At 34.8% G+C, this 18110-nt stretch overlaps 1 long non-coding RNA gene across 1 annotated transcript; it reads right to left on the minus strand.

Annotated features, from left to right (window-relative positions):
* Positions 1–9728: 9728 nt before the first annotated feature.
* LOC143054879 (uncharacterized) lies at positions 9729–12765 on the minus strand. The gene is made up of 2 exons (XR_012971856.1): positions 12711–12765; positions 9729–11982 (listed from the first exon to the last, which is right to left on the minus strand). It is a non-coding gene; the product is annotated as an uncharacterized LOC143054879 (long non-coding RNA).
* Between the last annotated feature and the right edge of the window lie 5345 nt (positions 12766–18110).

The raw sequence follows: 18110 nt of genomic DNA on the forward strand, positions 1-18110 counted from the left end.
TTTCCTTAAATTCGGTAGTTTGAAGAATTTTATATTCTCCAATTGTGAATTTTTTTTTTTTTTACGTGACAAATCCAATGTATCGAAAATAGGAAAGCATTAAAAATATGATCCTGTTATATTTTCAATTTCATTGCTGTTAAAATCTATTTCAATGGTCTCATTATAATACATAAAACCATTTGGAATAGATGTGGAGTTTGTATTTTTGAAAATTAACTTATAGAATGTTGTTTTCGTAGAGCACTGTCCAGTTTTACCATTGCCATTGTTATTGAGATTACAGATTGAACTTCTAAATTCGCCGATCTTCCAAATAGGACGTCATCGGTCTGTACAACATTGGATAAGAGGAGAACCAACAAATTGTCTGTCATGTACAGTCATTGTCTTACAAGTAAATGGACACATAAGATATTTACTCGAAACTGCTTTTGTTATCCACTTAAAATGTCTTGGTGCAATCATCATGTTCTTTATACTTGCATTTGTTGTTAATGATATCACTAAAAGTAGTAGAACAACAATCTGAGAACAAAATTAAATCAAAAGTTTAAAAGAAGTGATTAACCATTTGGTCCCGATTTGTTTTTATTCAGTGTACCTGATTTCTCTATTTGATGGCTACAATAGTTTACGTATTCACAAAACAAAGGCTGTGCTTAAGTGGTTCATGTTCATTTTAATTAGCATATACTACATGTTTTGCTTTGCAGATTTGTGCGCGATTTTTTCAGCTGTATTTGAATTTGAGAAAAGTAAGATTTATTTTACTATTTATAGAACGGGAGGGATGAACATGACATAAAACATGCATATTAACCGTTTGTTTTCCCGTGTGAATGGTTTTATACTAGTTATTTTGGGGCCCTTTATAGCTTGTTGTTCGTTGAGAGCCAATGTTCCTGATTTTGGTATTTATAGAAATCCGATATCATCTGTGAAACGGTTATTCCATAACGGTTAACCAACTCGTGATTGTGTCTGTAACATTTACGAAGGGTTAAAGTCATCGGTATAAGGAAATAGTTCGTAAATATAACTCAACATGCAGACATCTTATTTTTCGAAGAGAACGGTGGGTTAAATCTGACGTTATATTTACCTAATCCTCTAATAGTTTGTAGTTTTGATATTTGACTTTAAGATATGTCTTTTTGTATTTGTTTCTATTGGCAGTGAAAAAGCTTTAAATAGCTACAAGTGCTCTCAGATTTTATTACTGTAACCCTTCCCTGCTGCTACACCACTGTCCTATGTTTGTAGGAGGGTTTGCATACATCAAACATATTTAAACCCGCCACATTCTGTTTGTGCCTGTTCCAAACCATTTTGTTCTTGTCGTTTATTGTTTTGTATATTAATCAGATAATCATGTGGTGAGATGTCTTACTGGCAATCACACCACGTCTTCTTTTGTTAAAACATATAATAATCAGCAACCTTTAACATGAAACCTTTTTGACGGAACAATTAGAGGCTCATGATGATACTTTCAGCTGGCATTAATTCTGAAAATATCTATTTAATTTTCGAATAAATTAAAGCGTTTAGGTTGTTTATGCTAATACCGATTTAAATAGTTTAATTGGCATATAAAACTTCAGACATATCTATTTCCATAGACAAAGTGCTGCTAAATACTTGTCTTACCATCATAACAAATGTAAGTATCGTACGTGTTATTCTCATTATCTAAAATGAAAAGTGGATTAGAAATTGACAATTGAAAAGAGTTACGTTATGCTTTTTACACTCAGGAAACGCCCCCACAATAACAAAAGGATACACATATACATTTATATACAATTTTCATCATTATATCATCTTTTGTGTATGGAAAACACAGAGAAGCAAAATTTACTTACAAAACCGAGATCAAGAAATAAAACCACAAACAATGCCTCTTAAAACCCTTTTGTATCATTTTATTTCAGGCATGCTTCTCTTTATATTCCACGTACTGTTTTCTAAAAGTGGGCGTAATATACTTTTGTCGGAGAAAATCTTTTGATTAAATTATGTAAGCAGTAAGGGAATGAGGAAGGCAATCAAATGTTTATTTCAACAAATAAGAACAAATTAAGCCTTTTAACATTTCTGTGCAACGACATGTATAGATAATTTGCAGTTTCTACCTTAGAATGACTCCTTTTAATCCTAGAATGTTACCAATCTAAATGTACAACTTTATATGCATGCGTAAATGTATATTGATATAGTATCCATGCGCATTGCTCTCGGACAAGTGCGAGAAATATTTTTGCATCACAATGGGAAATGGTAAGACAATATGTGTCTTTGTATTAGTTTTTAAAACACTTATGTATCGTGTTGATGTTAATGTCTTTATTTCCAAATAATATCTCGTCTAAGGATTTTCTTATCCCAGTCATAGATTACCTTAGCCGTATTTGGCTATTTTATTGGAATTTTAGATCCTAAATGCTCTTTAACTTTGCACTTGCCTTATGAATATTTTGATATGAGCGTCACTGATGAGCCTTATGTGGACGAAACGCCCGTCTGGCGTACTGAATTATAATCCTGGTACCTTTGATAACTATTTACACGACTGGGTCGATGCCATTGCTGGTGGACGTTTCGTCCCCGAGGGTATCACCAGCTCAGTAGTCAGCATTTCGGTGTTGATATGAATATCAAAAATGTGGTCATTTTTATGAAATTTCCTGTTTATAAAACTTTGCATTTTTCGAAAAAAAACAAAGGATTTTCTTATCCCAGTCATAAATTACCTGACACGTATTTGGCACAACTTTTTGGAATTTTGGATACTCAATACTTTTCAACTTTGTACTTGTTTGGCCTTATAAATATTTTGATATGAACGTCACTGATGAGCCTTATGTGGACGAAACGTTCGACAGTCTACAGATCATACATCTCATACTTTTGTTCAACAGTCTACAGTTCATACATCTCAAACTACAGTTTAACAGTCTACAGATCATACATCTCATACTATAGTTCAACATTCTACAATTTATACATCTCATACTAGAGTTCAACATTCTACAATTTATACGTCTCATACTAGAGTTCAACATTCTACAATTTATACATCTCATATTAGAGTTCAACAGTCTGCATATCATACATCTCATACCACAGGTCAACACTCTACAGTTCATACATCTCATACTACAGTTCAACAGTCTACGATTCATACATCTCATACTACTGTTCAACAGTCTACAGATCATACATATCATACAACAGTTCAACAGTCTACGATTCATACATCTCATACTTCTGTTCAACAGTCTACAGATCATACAGATCATATTACAGTTCAACAGTCTACATCTCATACATCTCATACTACTGTTCAACAGTCTACAGTTCATACATCTCATACTACAGTTCAACAGCCTACAGATCATACATCTCATACTACTGTTCAACAGTCTACAGTTCATACATCTCACTACAGTTCAACAGTCTACAGATCATACATATCATACTACTGTTCAACAGTCTACAGATCATACATCTCATACTACTGTTCAACAGTCTACAGTTCATACATCTTATACTACTGTTCAACAGTCTGCAGATCATACATATCATACTACTGTTCAACAGTCTACGATTCATACATCTCATACTACTGTTCAACAGTCTACAGATAATACATCTCATACTACTGTTCAACAGTCTACAGTTCATACATCTCATTCTACTGTTCAACAGTCTACAAATCATACATATCATACAACAGTTCAACAGTCTACGATTCATACATCTCATACTACTGTTCAACAGTCTACAGTTCATACATCTAATTCTACTGTTCAACAGTCTACAGTTCATCCATCTCATTCTACAGTTCAAAAGTCTACAGATCATACATCTCATACTACAGTTCAACAGTCTACAGATCATACATCTCATATTATTGTTCAACAGTCTACGATTCATACATGTCATACTACTCTTCAACAGTCTACAGATCATACATATCATACAACAGTTCAACAGTCTACGATTCATACATCTCATACTACTATTCAGCAGTCTACAGATCATACAGATCATATTACAGTTCAACAGTGTACAGATCATACATCTCATACTACTGTTCAACAGTCTACAGTTCATACATCTCATACTACAGTTCAACAGTCTACAGATCATACATCTCATACTACTGTTCAACAGTCTACAGATCATACATATCATACTACTGTTCAACAGTCTACAGATCATACATATCAAACTACTGTTCAACAGTCTACAGATCATACATATCATACTATAGTTCAACATTCTACAGTTTATATATCTCACACCACAGTTCAACAGCTTACAGTACATAGATAAGGTCATGCATTTTGTTCCAAAAAAACGATTTTGAAGCCAAACGCCTCTTAAACGTAGACCCCCTCCATGAGGCATACACATGTTTAAACTGTTACTGAACCAATGTATATGAATACTTAACAATTCATCGATGTCTACAAAAAAGTTTCACACTTAACAAAAAGGAATAAATATGTACTCTAGTGGTGTCAATTTTTCTATTTCCATATCAAATCAAGTCAATACACTCACCATGAATACCAGGCCGTAATCTGTGTAATCTGTGTATACCAGTGGTACGCTTCAATCAAATGACACACGAAAAAGTGAACTATTTTTTATTTTATATTTTTATTTAAGGCCTATTGCAATTAATACCTTTAAGTGAAAAAAAAAAATTGATGGTTACAAGTACCATATCCTTTAAAAAGAACATTAACCTTTTTTATTTCGTTCAGCAACCAAACCATAATGTATATTGGTAATGACCATGTTGTACAAAAAGTCACAAGTCTACAATTCAAAGACGTGAACCAAATGAAATTTCTTATAATGAAAAAATTGAAAATAAAATTGAAAAAAAAAAAAATTATACACTGCTTTAGAAAAAGGCTTGTAAAATAATCTGTCATGTTTAGCTTATTACAGCTAAAATCTGAGTGAGTGACAGATGGAGTTTTATTTGGTACAAAAAAGGAAGATGTGGTATGATTGTCAGTGAGACACAAACTGTTTGTTTTGTGAGAAAAATGTAGCATAATGTAATTTTTATAAATATGTATACCGCTGTCCAAAAGTCATCAACCAATTAAGAGAAAATAAATCTGGGTTAATAAAAAAAAATGAGGGAAGCACATCAAATATAAGAGGAAAACAACAAAACATTAGAAACACTTTTTTGCACAAATTAATCAAACTACAACGCAACACACACAGAAACGAACTATATATAAGATAACAATTCCCATTTCCGTATTTGGTTCAATAGAACAAACAACACATAAAACGAGTTGACAACAACTGTCATATTCATGACTTGTTATAGGCATTTTCTTTTGTAGAAAATGGTGGATCGAACCTGGTTTGATAGCTATCTAAACGCTATCTAAACCTTTCACTTGTATAGCAGTCGCATCAAATTTCACTGTTAAGCAAACACATTTGTTATTTTTTTTTTATAGAGAATAAGATTATAACACAATGATGTACCTCTTTTTTGACATTTTTACTCAAATCATCTTTTTGTTTTTTTCACGCATCGTTGACAATATAAAGGAATTGGATACGACTATCATACAAGTGAGAGGTTAAGCTAGCTATAACACCAGGTTTGAACCCTCATTTTCTACATAAAAAATGCCTGTACCAAGTCAAAAATATGAGAGTTGTTTTACATTCGTTCGATGTGTTTGAGCTTTTTCCCCAAATTTATGACAAACGCAATGATTTAATTTTCCTATAGTCAACCTTTATTTCTGTGTAGCAACATTCCAGCGGCACCAGCATATGGGGTATATGTGTCTGAATTGATACGTTACTCTAGAACTAGCGCAAAGTACGTTGATTTTGTTGAACGAGGAATACTGCTTTCTCAAAAGTTGCTAAGACAGGGCTATCCACAATCAAATAAACGTTATCAGACAAGAAATTTTACGGTGGCCATCATGAGCAGATTCTTCAGTCATAATAACCTTCCATCATTACCGGATTGAACAAAGACATAACACGACGGGTGTCGTATACCATGTAGGAAATGCTAACCTTTCTGGAGCACCTGATTTCACTCCCGGTTTTTATTGGAGTTCGTGTTGTTTCTTATTTATTATTTATAACTGTTAATGTTAATGTCTTTTGGTTTTACGAGTGTTTTTTTACTCCTTGGTTTTGATTGTTATTTGTTTTTGTGTTGATTAGCAACATTCCGTTTTGAATTATCCTCGGAGATCAGTATTTTTGTGATGTTACTTATGTCAAAATGATAACTTTTATATCTCACTATACGTTACGTTTTTTTCTTATTGTTAAAGGTCCTACGGTGACATTTGTTAACATGATTCTTTTTTGTGGTTAGTTTACAATTATTTCACATCAGTTTAATTAAACAATAATTGGAGATCTCGGAAAAGTTTCAACAGGCTTACCAACAGGCGAAGGATGTCACGTTTGGAGCAGAATTTGCTTACCCTTCCAGAGCACATGAGATCACCCCTAGTTTTTGATGGGGTTCGTGTTGCTTTTTTTAGTCTTCTATTATGTGTCATGTGTACTATTGTTTGTCTGTTTGTCTTTTGTTCTTTTTTGCCATGGCGTTGTCTGTTTATTTTCGATTTATGAGATTGACTGTCCTTCTTGTATCTTTCGTCTATCTTTTATACCAAAGTGATCGTCAAACTCCAAAGAAAGAAATAAACTGCCAACTCCAAGGCTAAGGAGAAAAACGGCAAACAGACAAAGCACAGTACATAGAAAACCAAAGATTAAGCAACATGAAACCTTCTTAAAACAAAGGTTGATCTTATGTGCGTTTGAAGGGCAAACAGAACCTGATCCAAAAGCGGGATACGTCGTGTTGTTAATGTTAGTACAAACTCAGTTGAAAGTCTTATTCGGTAGATCATATAAAAAAAGACCCCAATCTGTCTATAAATAATCTAGTGAGATGGCCAATGAGATAACTATTTACTATGTTACAAATGAAGTTGACCCAAAACAGTTTTAGGTCACTGTTGGGCCGACCTTTAGTGATGAAAGTAAATCATATCGATTATAAAAAAATAAAAAACCTAAATATAAAAAATAAACAATTGAAAAAAAAACCAACAAAAGCAACTGTCTCATTTGCGTTTACCTAAAACCACTTTCTATTCATAACATAATTCATGCAATCAAAATGGTACATTTATTGCAAATGTTAAAGATATAACAACATTTTATCTCTTACACCAAATACATATAGGAAGATGTGGTATGAGTGCCAATGAGACAACTCTCCATCCGAGTAACAATTTATACCATTATTGGTCAAGGCACGGCCTTCAACACGGAGCTTTGACTCTAAGTTCGTTTTCTATTTTCTTCAATAATTTCTTATCATAGTTACTAAAGTCAATGGAATATTGAAGTCTCAGAAAAGCTTTTAATCTCTGATCTTTGATGTTTTTACTGTGTAACATGTCATAATTAATGACTAAAATGTTACTGTTAATGTTGCGTTTGTAATTGTTCCAGATATGGCCCCATTCAATCACTTAGTATTGTGTTTTCAAATAATCATCACTCAACACAACTACATAATTGTTTGAGCTGGATGTATGCTTTATTATTTGATCAAAATTCCGAGTACAATCACTCATACACTCAAGTGTCACTTTTCTCATTATTTGTATTTACACAAATTGTTTAACAATGTATATATACAACAGGTTTTTAGTAAAAAGTAAAATCACAAAAGTGCTGAACTCCGAGGAAAATTCAAACGAAAAGTCCCTAATCAAATGGCAAAAATCAATAGAACAAACAACACATAAAACGAGTTGACAACAACTGTCATATTCATGACTTGTTATAGGCATTTTCTTTTGTAGAAAATAGTGGATCGAACCTGGTTTGATAGCTATCTAAACGCTATCTAAACCTTTCACTTGTATAGCAGTCGCATCAAATTTCACTGTTAAGCAAACACATTTGTTATTTTTTTATAGAGAATAAGATTATAACACAATGATGTACCTCTTTTTTGACGTTTTTACTCAAATCATCTTTTTGTTTTTTTCACGCATCGTTGACAATATAAAGGAATTGGATACGACTATCATACAAGTGAGAGGTTAAGCTAGCTATAACACCAGGTTTGAACCCTCATTTTCTACATAAAAAAATGCCTGTACCAAGTCAAAAATATGAGAGTTGTTTTACATTCGTTCGATGTGTTTGAGCTTTTTCCCCAAATTTATGACAAACGCGATGATTTAATTTTCCTATAGTCAACCTTTATTTCTGTGTAGCAACATTCCAGCGGCACCAGCATATGGGGTATATGTGTCTGAATTGATACGTTACTCTAGAGCTAGCGCAAAGTACGTTGATTTTGTTGAACGAGGAATACTGCTTTCTCAAAAGTTGCTAAGACAGGGCTATCCACAATCAAATACAGGTTATCAGACAAGAAATTTTACGGTGGCCATCATGAGCAGATTCTTCAGTCATAATAACCTTCCATCTTTACCGGACTGAACAAAGACATAACACGACGGGTGTCGTATACCATGTAGGAAATGCTAACCTTTCCGGAGCACCTGATTTCATTCCCGGTTTTTATTGGAGTTCGTGTTGTTTCTTATTTATTATTTATAACTGTTAATGTTAATGTCTTTTGGTTTTACGAGTGTTTTTTTACTCCTTGGTTTTGATTGTTATTTGTTTTTGTGTTGATTAGCAACATTCCGTTTTGAATTATCCTCGGAGATCAGTATTTTTGTGATGTTACTTATGTCAAAATGATAACTTTTATATCTCACTATACGTTACGTTTTTTTCTTATTGTTAAAGGTCCTACGGTGACATTTGTTAACATGATTCTTTTTTGTGGTTAGTTTACAATTATTTCACATCAGTTTAATTAAACAATAATTGGAGATCTCGGAAAAGTTTCAACAGGCTTACCAACAGGCGAAGGATGTCACGTTTGGAGCAGAATTTGCTTACCCTTCCAGAGCACATGAGATCACCCCTAGTTTTTGATGGGGTTCGTGTTGCTATTTTTAGTCTTCTATTATGTGTCATGTGTACTATTGTTTGTCTGTTTGTCTTTTGTTCTTTTTTGCCATGGCGTTGTCTGTTTATTTTCGATTTATGAGATTGACTGTCCTTCTTGTATCTTTCGTCTATCTTTTATACCAAAGTGATCGTCAAACTCCAAAGAAAAAAATAAACTGCCAACTCCAAGGCTAAGGAGAAAAACGGCAAACAGACAAAGCACAGTACATAGAAAACCAAAGATTAAGCAACATGAAACCTTCTTAAAACAAAGGTTGATCTTATGTGCGTTTGAAGGGCAAACAGAACCTGATCCAAAAGCGGGATACGTCGTGTTGTTAATGTTAGTACAAACTCAGTTGAAAGTCTTATTCGGTAGATCATATAAAAAAAGACCCCAATCTGTCTATAAATAATCTAGTGAGATGGCCAATGAGATAACTATTTACTATGTTACAAATGAAGTTGACCCAAAACAGTTTTAGGTCACTGTTGGGCCGACCTTTAGTGATGAAAGTAAATCATATCGATTATAAAAAAATAAAAAACCTAAATATAAAAAATAAACAATTGAAAAAAAAACCAACAAAAGCAACTGTCTCATTTGCGTTTACCTAAAACCACTTTCTATTCATAACATAATTCATGCAATCAAAATGGTACATTTATTGCAAATGTTAAAGATATAACAACATTTTATCTCTTACACCAAATACATATAGGAAGATGTGGTATGAGTGCCAATGAGACAACTCTCCATCCGAGTAACAATTTATACCATTATTGGTCAAGGCACGGCCTTCAACACGGAGCTTTGACTCTAAGTTCGTTTTCTATTTTCTTCAATAATTTCTTATCATAGTTACTAAAGTCAATGGAATATTGAAGTCTCAGAAAAGCTTTTAATCTCTGATCTTTGATGTTTTTACTGTGTAACATGTCATAATTAATGACTAAAATGTTACTGTTAATGTTGCGTTTGTAATTGTTCCAGATATGGCCCCATTCAATCACTTGGTATTGTGTTTTCAAATAATCATCACTCAACACAACTACATAATTGTTTGAGCTGGATGTATGCTTTATTATTTAATCAACATGGACTCCACCCAAGTCAAAATCTCTTGGCGGTAAACAAACTTTAAAACCAATTGTTTCAAGATATGTCGTTAAGACACCTATCATCCATTGTCTGATGTCTTCTTTGTCTTCACTGAATGACATATAAATATCAAATGTAGACGACTGTTCGACAGGATTGATAATATTTAACTTAAATCTATGTCTGAATTTCCTTAAGAGTAAATATATTTCGTATTTAAAAATGAATCGCGTTAATGTAGCTATAAGTATGATTAGAAATGAGCCCACAATTAAATACTGCTCGTTTGCTAAATACTTCTTTCGAAAACTACAGTTATCGATCATATAAAATGTTATTAACTCTTCTTTCCTCTGTCGACATACGATCCGATCAGGTCTAACCAATAATCTGTTCTGATATTCCAACCAATTTGCAATCCATTTCTTTTTACAGGAACACTCAATTGTAATGTTGCCTATAACAACTTTCCTTCCATTTTTCATTAACTGTATATTTCGATGAAGGTCTGTTATTTGATTGTTTTCAACGTTTATAAGTTTTAGTGTTTCAATTCCATAGACGAGAGGATCTAAAACTTTAATTTTATTAAATGATAAATCGATCGCGACCGTGCGATTTAAATATGCTCTGTTTTCGAGAATCGTTATAAAGTTGTGACTCAGATCAATATCTAAATTAGCCTGTTGAGGGAATGCACTTGGAATTTTGTACTTTTTACTACGACTACAATTCACAACAACACGTTTTCTGGAAGGTTGTTCAAAACAGTTACAGCTTAGTGGGCATTTTTGTTCTACTGATATATTGCAAACAAAAAGGTCCTCTGGTACATTAACTGCCAAGTTTCCTCTCAAACTGATAGGATATTTGCATACCGTCTGACCTCCTACGTTAAAGTTCTTTCTGACCAATTTTATTATAGGAACAAGCCAAGAAAACTTGCAATCACAAAACCAAGGGTTATCTCCCAAACGAAAGCTGTACTTGAAAGATATTATTTTTACAATTGAACCACGGGTAAATCCTATATCTGACATATTTGGTAAGTGAGACATTTTATTATGGTTCATAAATATATCTCCACCACCAGTGACATGTTCCATTTTCCAGTGTAATTGGTTTGTAAATTTCGATATTTGATTGTAGTTGAGATAAAGTTTAGAAAACCAGTAACCAACGAATATATTTGTAACGTCAACACTTATAAGGATGTTTCCACGAAGATTGATAAATAAGAGCGACCCGGGTCGGTAACTAAATGTTCTTGGCTCTATATACTGTATGACATTATATGATAAATCTAATTTCCTAAGATTCTTAAGTTTGAAGAAAGTTGTATTTTCCAAATTAGCGATTTTATTATATGACAAATCCAATGTATCCAGGAATGGAAAGCATTCAAAATCTGATCCAGTTATATTTTCAATTTCATTGCTGTTAAAATCTATCTCAACAGTCTGGTTTGAATGCAGTAGACGCTTCGGAATAGATGTCATATATGAATATGCATATATAATCTTATAAAATATTGTATTCTTAGAGCAATGATTAGTTCCAACACCTTTTTTGAGATTTAGTTCACAAATTGAACTTGTAAATTTCCCGATCGACCAAATGGGACGTGAACGGGATGCACAACATTTAATTACAGTGGAACCACCAAAATGTCCGTAAAGTCCAGTTATCGTCTTGCAAGACAGTGGACACATTAGGTTTGGTGTCGAAACAGCGTTTGTTATCCACTTAAAATAACCTGCATTTAATGTCTCTGATATCATAAGAACTAGGAGCATACAAATCTGAAATAGATATCAACATCACTGTGAAAAGGTCTGATTTGTTATTAAAATGTTCCTGCTTTCGGTATTTGATAGCTACAAAACACTAGGTAGGGACAAACCTTGTTTGCTGTACTAAAGTGTTCTATATTCATTTTTATCAACACATACTACATGATTGTCCATATAGATTTCAGATTTTGTGTATGACGTACTTGCCTGTTTGATTGACATTTTGGGAAGGAATAAAACATCCCGTTTAATTTTCGGATAGGTTAAGTCGATATTGTTGAAGTAAAAAATGGATGCACGAGTTTAAATATAAACTATCACGATTCAAATGTTTTCTTTTGAAATTCATATTTAAATACAATAGGAAAATAAAAAAACAAATATGAAAGTAACTCGAATAGTTTAACTGTGAGGACGTGTAAACAACGACAATACACAAATTTTTAATGGGAACCTTAAATTCAATGCTATTTTTACGTGTGTACCTTTTATATATTTGTACTGTTTTGAGTATGCCTTTTGTGTTAAGTATTGTAGCTATAATTTATTTCTTCATAAATCAAACATTTTTTTTCTCGTTGAAATGATTAACGCTTTACATATAATAACATAATGCAGCAAGGATTCTCTCATTGTTGGTTATTTCTACTTCACATGATCTCAAGTAGAGAGTTGTCCCATTGGCATGCATACCACATTTTTTTCCAAACCAATATGTTGCTTAATACTTGTCTTACCTGCATTATGATTTTAATGTCAATTTCCCAAAAGTATCCTATGTCTTTGTTAGTCACATTATTTAAACTACTTTAAAAGTGGATGACCAATCGACAAATATCACAATGACTACATAATGACTGTATGCTGAAATAAACTACACATTAAAGGAAGGATATAAATATATGAACACAATAAACTGAATGTGGGCGACACACAAGAGTGTTTATGATACTCACACATATTTTGTAAGAAAAACTGTGCTATTACAAAACATTTTCTTTGCTACCGGAGCAGATGCTACTTCAATTCGATAAATATGATACCACTGTCGGCCGAGAAAAAAAAGATCGATGTTTCCGGTAACCCGACCGACCCTGTTTTTTAGCCCCGACCCTAACTTTTTTATTGGATCTTCAAAAAAACAAAAAACAAATTGTATCAACCGACCCCGTTTTTGACACAGGCTTCTGATAGATGACATAATATTTGTTCTCTCTTGCTTCTACTTGCATAGAAAGCCAGTAAAACATTTTATTAATGTCAAAAGGTATTCCAAATAGGTTAAAATCCAAGAAATTTGCACAGCAGGTGCTTCTAAAACATTGCAAATGGCACACTTCCGGTTTTTGAAACTAATTACGGATCCGGACTTGGAAAAACCATGATAATTTTGCGGATTTCATTTACGATGTCAAAAAAAAAAAAAAAAAAAAAAAAAAAAAAAGAATTCCGACCTACCGACCCTATTTTCCAAAATGATGTTACCGGAAACACATATCTTTTTTTTTTCGAAATTCGAAATTAAATATAGATTTTTATTTCTTATAAAATTGTTGCAATCTTTTTAACAATGATACCTTTTAATAGATAAGAATAGTAAATTGAGCAGTTCAACTTTATATTAAAGCTAAAAAGATTATGAATGAGTTTGGTCTCAACAATTCTAAGGCATACCAAGGGAAATACCACTGAAGGCTTTTATTGTGTTTGATATCTTTTTTGGTTGGATATTATTTTTCGTTTTTGTTACATTGAACATTTTTGGAATTATATTTGTTTGCTGACATTCTGAGTCATCCGGTACTCATTGAAATTGTTTTTACACTTTTATTTGTTGCTTATATAAAGGATGTGGTACGATTGTCATTGAGAAAAATTTAGTGGGGTTTGTGTTGATTAGTCGTTAGTTTTCTACGTTGTGTCTTCTGCAATATTATTTGTTTGTTTGTCTTGTTTTTAGCCATGGAGTTGTCAGTTTATTTTCTATCTACGAGTTTGGCTCTCCCTCTGGTACTTTCGTCCATCTACAAAAGAGATCAAATGACACAAAAATTAACACCTTTAGGTCACCGTACGGCCTTCAGCAATGAACAAAGCCCGTACGCACAGTCAGCTATAAAAGGCCCCCAAATGACAAGGTAAAACAATTCAAACGAGAAAAGTAACGACCTAATTTGTGAAAAAATGAACGACAAACAAATATATAACACATAAACAAATGACAACCACTGAATTACAGACTGCAGATTTAGGACAGACACATACATATAGAATAGAGTTAAACATGTTAGCAGGATATTATCACTCTCATAACCTTGGACAGTGGTGTAACAGTTCAACATAGGAACGAAATATAACAATCAGTTGAAAAAGTCTTAACTCATCAGATTGATACAACCTGTATGTTGATATTTAGGATTAATTGAAGTCTGAAGCTGGCATGTCAGTAAAACTGCTAGTGAGTCTGCTATTATTTATGTATTATGGTCATTTTGTTTATTTTCTTTGGTTATATCTTCTGACATCAGACTCGGACTTCTCTTGAACTGAATTTTAACATGCGTATTGTAATGCGTTTACTTTTCTACATTGGCTAGAGGTATAGGAGGAGGGTTGAGATCTCATAAACATGTTAAACCCCGCCGCATTTGTGCGCCTGTCCGAAGTCAGGAGCCTCTGGCCTTTGTTAGTCTTGTATTACTTTTAATTTTAGTTTCTTATGTACAATTTGGAGTTTAGTATGGCGTTCATTATCACTGAACTAGTATATATTTGTTTAAATAAAGTCGACATCTACAAGGGAGGTCTTACAGTACATATATCAGATGAGTTAATCTGATATTAGTTAATTGAATTAACTAACACAAGAATACGTCTGACAAAATACCGACGAGACCGAACCAAACGACACAAGCACCAAGAAGTCATCAAGATTGCAGTATGTACGGACGAGACAGAACCAAACGACACAAGCTTCAAGAAGTCATCAAGATTGCAGTATGTACCGACGAGACAGAACCAAACGACACAAGCACCAAGAAGTCATCAACATTGCAGTATGTACCGACGAGACAGAACCAAACGACACAAGCTTCAAGAAGTCATCAAGATAACAGTATGTACGGACGAGACCGAACCAAACGACACAAGCTTCAAGAAGTCATCAAGATTGCAGTATGTACCGACGAGACAGAACCAAACGACACAAGCTTCAAGAAGTCATCAAGATAACAGTATGTACGGACGAGACAGAACCAAACGACACAAGCTTCAAGAAGTCATCAAGATAACAGTATGTACGGACGAGACAGAACCAAACGACACAAGCTTCAAGAAGTCATCAAGATAACAGTATGTACGGACGAGACAGAACCAAACGACACAAGCTTCAAGAAGTCATCAAGATAACAGTATGTACGGACGAGACCGAACCAAACGATACAAGCACCAAGAAGTCATCAAGATTGCAGTATGTACGGACGAGACAGAACCAAACGACACAAGCTTCAAGAAGTCATCAAGATAACAGTATGTACGGACGAGACAGAACCAAACGACAAAAGCACCAAGAAGTCATCAAGATAACAGTATGTACGGACGAGACAGAACCAAACGACACAAGCTTCAAGAAGTCATCAAGATAACAGTATGTACGGACGAGACAGAACCAAACGACACAAGCTTCAAGAAGTCATCAAGATTGCAGTATGTACCGACGAGACAGAACCAAACGACACAAGCTTCAAGAAGTCATCAAGATTGCAGTATGTACGGACGAGACAGTACCAAACGACACAAGCTTCAAGAAGTCATCAAGATTGCAGTATGTACCGACGAGACAGAACCAAACGACACAAGCACCAATAAGTCATCAAGATAACAGTATGTACGGACGAGACAGAACCAAACGACACAAGCTTCAAGAAGTCATCAAGATTGCAGTATGTACCGACGAGACAGAACCAAACGACACAAGCTTCAAGAAGTCATCAAGATTGCAGTATGTACGGACGAGACAGAACCAAACGACACAAGCTTCAAGAAGTCATTAAGATTGCAGTATGTACCGACGAGACAGAACCAAACGACACAAGCTTCAAGAAGTCATCAAGATTGCAGTATGTACGGACGAGACAGAACCAAACGACACAAGCTTCAAGAAGTCATCAAGATTGCAGTATGTACCGACGAGACAGAACCAAACGACACAAGCACCAAGAAGTCATCAAGATAACAGTATGTACGGACGAGACAGAACCAAACGACACAAGCTTCAAGAAGTCATCAAGATAACAGTATGTACGGACGAGACCGAACCAAACGACACAAGCTTCAAGAAGTCATCAAGATAACAGTATGTACCGACGAGACAGAACCAAACGACACAAGCACCAAGAAGTCATCAAGATAACAGTATGTACCGACGAGACAGAACCAAACGACACAAGCTTCAAGAAGTCATCAAGATAACAGTATGTACGGACGAGACAGAACCAAACGACACAAGCACCAAGAAGTCATCAAGATAACAGTATGTACCGACGAGACAGAACCAAACGACACAAGCTTCAAGAAGTCATCAAGATTGCAGTATGTACGGACGAGACAGAACCAAACGACACAAGCTTCAAGAAGTCATCAAGATAACAGTATGTACGGACGAGACAGAACCAAACGACACAAGCACCAAGAAGTCATCAAGATTGCAGTATGTACGGACGAGACAGAACCAAACGACACAAGCTTCAAGAAGTCATCAAGATAACAGTATGTACGGACGAAACAGAAACAAACGACACAAGCTTCAAGAAGTCATCAAGATTGCAGTATGTACCGACGAGACAGAACCAAACGACACAAGCTTCAAGAAGTCATCAAGATAACAGTATGTACGGACGAGACAGAACCAAACGACACAAGCTTCAAGAAGTCATCAAGATAACAGTATGTACGGACGAGACAGAACCAAACGACACAAGCTTCAAGAAGTCATCAAGATAACAGTATGTACGGACGAGACCGAACCAAACGATACAAGCACCAAGAAGTCATCAAGATTGCAGTATGTACGGACGAGACAGAACCAAACGACACAAGCTTCAAGAAGTCATCAAGATAACAGTATGTACGGACGAGACAGAACCAAACGACAAAAGCACCAAGAAGTCATCAAGATAACAGTATGTACGGACGAGACAGAACCAAACGACACAAGCTTCAAGAAGTCATCAAGATAACAGTATGTACGGACGAGACAGAACCAAACGACACAAGCTTCAAGAAGTCATCAAGATTGCAGTATGTACCGACGAGACAGAACCAAACGACACAAGCTTCAAGAAGTCATCAAGATTGCAGTATGTACGGACGAGACCGAACCAAACGACACAAGCTTCAAGAAGTCATCAAGATTGCAGTATGTACCGACGAGACAGAACCAAACGACACAAGCACCAATAAGTCATCAAGATAACAGTATGTACGGACGAGACAGAACCAAACGACACAAGCTTCAAGAAGTCATCAAGATAACAGTATGTACGGACGAGACAGAACCAAACGACACAAGCTTCAAGAAGTCATCAAGATTGCAGTATGTACCGACGAGACAGAACCAAACGACACAAGCTTCAAGAAGTCATCAAGATTGCAGTATGTACGGACGAGACAGAACCAAACGACACAAGCTTCAAGAAGTCATTAAGATTGCAGTATGTACCGACGAGACAGAACCAAACGACACAAGCTTCAAGAAGTCATCAAGATTGCAGTATGTACGGACGAGACAGAACCAAACGACACAAGCTTCAAGAAGTCATCAAGATTGCAGTATGTACCGACGAGACAGAACCAAACGACACAAGCACCAAGAAGTCATCAAGATAACAGTATGTACGGACGAGACAGAACCAAACGACACAAGCTTCAAGAAGTCATCAAGATAACAGTATGTACGGACGAGACAGAACCAAACGACACAAGCTTCAAGAAGTCATCAAGATAACAGTATGTACCGACGAGACAGAACCAAACGACACAAGCACCAAGAAGTCATCAAGATAACAGTATGTACCGACGAGACAGAACCAAACGACACAAGCACCAAGAAGTCATCAAGATAACAGTATGTACCGACG

This window comes from Mytilus galloprovincialis, chromosome 12 (genome assembly GCF_965363235.1).
Source record: "Mytilus galloprovincialis chromosome 12, xbMytGall1.hap1.1, whole genome shotgun sequence".
Lineage (NCBI taxonomy): Eukaryota > Metazoa > Mollusca > Bivalvia > Mytilida > Mytilidae > Mytilus > Mytilus galloprovincialis.